Raw genomic sequence first — 7,904 nt, 5'->3', positions numbered from 1 at the left:
TTCTTCTCTCTTCTCTCTTTCTCTCTCTCTCTCTCTCTCTCTCTCTCTCTCTCTCTCTCTCTCTTCCTATCTTTTTCTCTCGTCCTCAAAAAGTTACGGAGGCCACGAGACGTCTTGGAAGTATGAGGGCGCAGATGGGATTGTGTTTAATGAAGTTTGGCCCGAGTTGCACCTGCCACTTTCGAGGCATCTCGGACCAACGGCCGTTACACCGCCTCGAGCACCCGTCAAGAAATTGGCGGGAACTACGTTCCCAGGAGTCTGCGAGACTCCTATCTGACAACGGCTATTTTGAGTTTCCCTTTTTTCCGTTTGAAACCTATCGTTAAAGTACATACGCATATGCATTGCAATTGCGCGCTCCTACAATCGGACGCAGCAGAAAGATTTATACGTGGTATTGTGGTAACGATATTGTTTTCTCAATAGTCAAGAAACTTTGTGAGTTCAAACGATATTGCAGGTTTCATAACGAATACAAAGAATATATACATTGATCAATATATCATTTCTTGGAAACTCATCATCTTCTTGGAAATCTAACAAAATATCCATTTATAATTGTTATATATATACACACACACACACACACACACGCACGCACGCACGCACATATTATGATGTATAATAAATATTTATTAAAAATATTGTTAATAAATAAAATGCTGTTTCTTCGTCTGGTTTTTTTTTTGTTCTTTTTAATCTACAAATCAAAACAACTTTAATAATTAATATCGATAGAAGCTGTAAAACTGTCCAGAAGATCAAATTACTTTGTACCCACATGACAAGACGGTTCCTCGTTGGATCAACTCAGTTTTTTTTCTCGCTCGAAGGGATATGTCCTTCCTCTTCCTGCTTCGACCATGGAAATACGAGAACTTAGTTACGCTAAAATGATGGGAAGAACAGGAATCTTATGTGACAGCGATTTAATTATTCCCGACATCTGGTACGTGTTGGAACGTTGAGTTTTGAATTGAATTTTTTGATTTTTCAAATATATTAAAAATAAATTTTCTTTTTATTAATAAAATAATTAAAATATAATAGCAAAAATACAAGAATACATATTGCAAATTACTGTTCTATTATCACGTTCTAATATTTGTTTCGTTTACAAACAAAGGCTCTCGTAAATTTTTCGTTCATTTTATAACGAAAAGTTCTAATTTAAAAAAAAAATGCTTCACACACACACGAGTGTGTGAATGTTTATAATCCATTAAGTTGGCGTGAGAAACGTGTCTTTTATTTATGATTTAATTACCTTCAACATCTGGTTATTCTGCCTACGCTTCCTGACAGGATTTCCTTTTTCATCTACAATCTTCAACTAATCATCAATCTATCTCTCAAACTGACTAGTCAAAATTTCATCAAAATAAACGAAAAATAAAATTTTGTTATGATTTTTGTAAGATAAATAGAAAATTAAATAAAAAATATTGTTAAATTGAAACAACAATGAAATGATAGACTTCTTATTCAAAAAATCAGAAATAAATCATCTTTAAAAGAAGTTTTCCAAACTGGATTTTTAGTGCTTAAATAATTTCGTGCTTAAATAATAAATTTATATATTACATATCCCATTCTGCACTTCTTATGCTTTCGTGAAAGAATCTCCCATTAATTATGAAAAATTGGATTCGGTGAAACGGTTAATTTACACTTATAATGTAACTTATAATATGGTGAACAAAAGATGGCAGATTTTTTCAGAATGCATAATCAAACCGGATAAAGACTTCTCACTAATTACATAGAAAAGTGGGTGAAATGATGGTAATTTTTACATATGTAGTTATAATATGATGAATTAAAGATGTCAGATACAAGGCTCAACAATGGATAGTTTCTCAGCTATTGGATATCAAATTGTCCATCAAATTCTGTAAGTACAAGTTTTACACCTTTGATACACAGTAAAATTATCCATTATTGTACCGTAGCTCTGTAATAATTATAATATCTTTTGTTCAAGTTAGGAGGTGCATTATATGTAAAAGGTAATTTATTCCAATGGAATCTGATTTTCTATATAATTAATACGGACTTTTGGTTTGCTTACGTCGAGAAAAAAAATGTATTTCGTTTTCGGAAATTATTGTCAAAAACCATGTCGGAAGCGTGCAGAATCAAGGTAGGATATTGGGATCTTTAAATATTCACCAAGCTCTTCTGAACGAAACAGCTGTTCCACCCCCTCCAACGGTGGCAACTGATCGTCGGCCGTCTTTTGCTGGCATTCAGGCTATCTGAACGAACTATCGCGTGGAGGTGGAGGCTTCGAAAGGTCGACGGTAAATGTACAATATGTAGGTACGAGCAGCTGGATCGGTGGAGATTCGTAAAGCTTACCGTCACGCCTTCCTCCCGCATTGTTCGAAATCTCGGCTGTACGTTTTTGCTTTCTTTCTACATGCTCCATCACAAACTTTTTGACGCTTCCTGCGATATCTTTTCGAATTAAATGAGACTCGTAAAACTGCGCAATTATAATCATACTTCTATTAAAAAACGGGACACGAAAAGCACTTGCTTCGGAACCTCACATTTTATCGCCAGTAATATTCGAATCCATTACTTGAAATCCTAAATATCTTTCCTGTGTCACTGAGTGATATAAATATAGGTACTTTTAGGAATTGGTCCTCTAATTATTTTTGGAAAGAACGATTTTACTGAAGCATACAAAAATGAGATCAAATGCAGATTTGAAAACACACAATTATGGACTATAATAATTATGTAAGAGACTCAAGCATAATAATAATTAAGAAATTTAGACATTACTTGATCTTAGAAATCTAACAATAATATTTTAGAGTACACATATATGAAGAATTCCAGAAAAGATGTGAAATTTTTTGCTGTATCTGAAAAGTGTTATACAAGAAATCTGAAAGATTTTTTTAAAAATTATAAAATTATTCAAAAATTCTGGAAATTTCTGAAATTTACATAAAAATTCTAAATGTTATATGAAAAATTCTCAAAAAAATTTTCCAAGGTAACTTTAGCTACCCTTTTATTACGTACAAAAAGCGAAAGGACGTTTGCGTCACTCATCGAAAGAAAACATCAGTTATTATCAACCCGACGTCCGTAAAAATCTTGTGAATTACAGCTCGTAACGCGCAGATCTAAATTGACTGAAATTACAGTGTCGGCCTTGAGCGTCTCTCAAAGAACGGTGTCACTGAATTCTCGCGCGCCCTGGAAAGTAGCTAACTGCCAACCGGCAATTTTTCCGCTTCCTTTTCTGCATCGTACAAGCTCTCGATTTTACATGGTTCGTATCGGCCAGAGGAGAAAATAATAAACGAGCGCGAGCTGCACGCACAAAGTGACAGCAACGTCCTGCGTTAAATGTTTCCTCCGCTCCGGTGAACGCACGATTTTTGCGTCGCGTGGGTAAACTGGATCAATTACTCGCAGTCATTTTAACCTTTTGTGTACGAAGACTGGCTATCAGTCGGTTGGATGCAACAAAGGATAGAAAAAATACGTCTTTATCATACCTAAACGATAAACGGCAAGTTAATTAAATCGTAAACTCACGACATAAAGCAACTTAATTTTATTAATGTCTTTGTAAAAGTAACTTTACGTTAGCAATTGTAGATCATTTATCAATATCACATAATCTAAATAAAATTAATAAGAATTAAAAGATAAACAAACGGCAACTATATTTTATGGGACGAATCATTCTGAGGAATATGAATCATCCGCTAATTTGATACTTTGCTGTCTAGTTTAAGATATTGTTAACTCTACATTACCAGCAGTTTTTTTAATGTAACTACTCGTGCGAGGTATTTTTGACATCCCAACATTATATCTCATTTTTCATTATTTCCTTAATTTAATAATTTACAATTAAATAAACATTGAGTGAAATAGACCAAGAAATGTTTAAAGTTTACAAGTAAGAGAGGGAAAAAAGAAAACCATTTTCGGTCAAAGTGGGTCTTGAACTTAATTATATGTATATAAAAATAAACAAATAAAATTATCAGTTCTACAGACTACTGTGCGTTGACTTGTGCGTTTGTCGAACTTAAAACATAATCATAAATTGAAATAATAATTTTATAATTAAATTAATTGTCAATTTAATAACAATGCTACTAGCAACTCAGTAATCTGTAAAAAATTTATAAAGATTGATAATATTCTTTCGTTCTTTAATTAAAGATAAATGCAATGTTTTTTAAATTTTGAAACAATTTGTTCTAAATGTAATAATATAAATAAGCATTCATGCATTTATCGAATTTATAAGGCAGAGGTATCCTGTCTGAATAATGAAAGACTAATAAAGCGTTATTAATGCAATTACATAAATTTTCTTTTATCAAAGAAATCACATTCCGAAGTGCTCGAAAAAGACGATCTCTTGTACGTGAAGAGTGCAGCCTCGTGTGCATCCAGTCGCGACATCCAATGTTTTCGACGTGGCTGGAATTTCAAAATTTTTAGAGCATCTGCAACCCAACGAGCAGCTGTTTGTGCATATCCCATTTATTCCTGGTACAATATGACAAACGCGACGATGTACAGACGTCTGCATTTCCGTAAAGAATGTCAAACCGCTCTACTATCGCATTTTCTCGGATCTTAAAAAGAGAATTTATGTATGTATATAATACGATATTATTTTCTTTTTATTGAGATACACAGTGTTCTAAAGAATTAAGAAGTATAATTTTCCTCCTACGCGCGCACGGGGATCTTGCGACGAGCAGATGATGAAACATTGATCGAATATATCGAATTTCCACGCAAAAGCAGCTATGCTAGCCACGCGACTGCTTCCGTTTATTTTCGTGATACAGGCACACGTGGAAAAGACAGCATTGTTTCCTCGGAGACGCTTTCGGACTACCTGCGAGTATGTACAGGTGGTTGCTCAACACGAGATCCATTGTCCAGCTTCTATCCCTCGTCTTACCGCTTCCTACACGATTACCCTTCGTAAATAAACCTATAGTATTTAGTCAAATTTCACCGTAGTGGTGAGTTTGATGACCTTAGTATAACCTTTAGCTTTTAACGACAGAAATCTATTTTTAAAATCTTATAGCTTTTCCTTGAGTAAAACCTACGACACATGATGCATTTTTTCCTGCCGAATTGCTTACATCTTATATTTTAATAAAATTTTAGAAATTCCACGTTCTTTGTGATGCAATTCTAGTAATTAAAAATGTAAGCAATTAAGCAGGAAAAATGCATCATGTGCAGATTGGATTAAAATTTTTTATAATTCATTAAAGAAAAATGAATTATACTTAATATTATTATTATTATTATTATAATAAAATATATATATATATATTTAATAATACTAATATATAATAATATATATACAATATTATTATTTATTCAAGATTATTAATTTAAAGTATTAATAATTTTCAGTATATTTTACAAATTGATTCCGTCGACTTGTAAAATACTACAGATGAGAATTCTAACGTAACGATTTATAATAAACCGTTTCGTGTTCATGTACTATATTAGCTGACTAGTAGAGAGTTAATACGCGGCTGGCAACAATCACGGCTAACAGCTGACCGACACGCGGTGCGCTCCCGTTAATTTCGACGCTGAACGAAAGCCGCGAGACGCATCGGTGATTCCGCAGAATTTTCAGAGCCTTCCGAGCGGGGGCACGGAGAGAATTTGCAGAGAGAGAGAGAGAGAGAGACAGAGACCGGGCCGCGGAGACGTTCGTCCTTTTATATTTGGCACATATGCTGCCAGGTGCTCACACCGATGGCCAAAGGGTAGAGTTTCGAATTTTCTTACCTTATTCCTTGCGGTTTCTTCATTTCATTTTGTTCGATGTTTCTCACTCTTTTTCTTCCTCCCTGACAACGACGTCAGCTGTCGATCATCTTTTCATCCGACTTCACTTTCCTCCAATACGGGGTAACGATCGTGCCTGCAAATGATAATAGCATGGTGTTATGGCAAGAATGCAAGTGCAAGAACGCAAGAAGAAATATGTATGACAGTTTAAGAATGTAAGAATTGCTGTTCATACATGTACAAAGTAATATATGTGGCAATATTTTTAATTTCTTGAAAATAAAGATTTTTGTTAATATAATATATCAGTATTATTATATATTAGTGAATATATTAATATTATAATGTTAATATATTAAATACATATTTTACCCGCTTTTTTATTGCGGGTTTTCGATGGAATTACACTTTCAAAGATTTGTAAAAATAGTTATAAAAAAAATGTTGAACAATATCTATAAAAAATAATATTTTACACTTTATATTTTTTTGCCACTAGAATATAAAAAGTACTTTAATTGACTATTCTTCAATTAACATCTCACAAATGAGGAAATATAACATTATTATTCCATTTATTATTGAAAAAAAATAATTATAACGATAATAATGTTATAAGTAACGCATTATTTTCCAGTTTTAAAAACAAAACTTAAGTTTCTGTTTAAAAAAACTCTATAAATCTTATGAACACTGTTATCAAATTAATATTAGCTTCAAAAAATAATATAACATATGAGTTTTATTTTTTTTTATAATACTTCTATCAGTTTTCTAGCATATTGAAAAGGATGTTATTAAATTAAAATAATGAAACCAATGGCTCGATTACAACGATAACGTACAATCTAACCGTTCCAGAATTTCTAAAAATCGTGAACACGCCGTCCATTAGATTGATCATAAAACCGTGAAAAATGATCGAGCCAGTAATTGTCTTCGGTATAAGTTAAAGTTGTGGCATTAGCTACATCCTGGCCGTGGAACCCCTGCAGATCGGTTTCTCCCTAATTTTTGACGATGCTCCGACGTCACGGTATACCCGGGGACCCCGCTTGTTCCGGTCTGCTTGACCAGGACCGGAAGCGAGAGTCCGATGGAGAGCGGGAGGGACTTGAAACTCGAAATCCCCCACGGATATTGACGTTCCCGTGTTTAAACGAGGAGGAAGTCGGCATTTCCTCAGAGATCCAACGGCTGCGCCGAAACGAGAGCAGGAGGAACGATTTACGCTCTGGAGGATAGCATCGCGGTTTACCCATTAATATCTGCGCGCTACAAAGATTTGTGGAACAGATTTCTCGGCGAGTATCTTGTGAATATTCCTTATTATAAAAAATATTCCTTGGATATCGATGGATAATAAGCCATCAATTTCGCACGCTGCGTTACAATATCACGTTGGGAAGTAATCACGGAATAATCAGGGAGCAAAGCGCATAATAATCAGCAATAATAGCCAAACAGCTGCTTCTCATGGACATTAAAAGTGGAAAAATCTCAAGAAGCAATCACAAAACAGTAATGATCATTACGGGCACTGGTTCGTGGTGGTCACGGTGTTCATCTGTCCATGATGGAACATACAAGAGTATACGATGCCGCATGTGCATGTATACGCATCCACTACGAATGCGCATCCACGACGCTGCAATGTGCCCTGTACTTTTCTGTAACGGTCGAATTTACTTCCGTCGTTTGGTTGGCTGATACAAAGAACCATGACTTGAGCGAGCAGCGCTTATCACTCGATATCGTGCGAGACATTTATAATTATACGCGTCTGATCTCGTGATGACGGCAACGTGCGTCATGCATCATTCTATGTACATATATATATATATATATATATATATATATATATATATACATAGCGCATACTTATTTAATGTTTGTACATACATCTAAATTATCTCAAAGAAGAAAAAGAAGGTCAAGACGAGCAACTAAAAAATATCAAATAAAAATGAACAGAAATTTTATTTTAAAGCGTAACGATGGGACACTTTCAAGTCTTTTTCAGTTAAAATAAATAAATCACAAAATACAAAATGTAGTTATATATAAATAAAAAATTG

This window comes from Acromyrmex echinatior, chromosome 6 (assembly GCF_024713525.1).
Source record: "Acromyrmex echinatior isolate Ae372 chromosome 6, ASM2471352v2, whole genome shotgun sequence".
Lineage (NCBI taxonomy): Eukaryota > Metazoa > Arthropoda > Insecta > Hymenoptera > Formicidae > Acromyrmex > Acromyrmex echinatior.
This window is presented reverse-complemented; position numbering follows the sequence as displayed.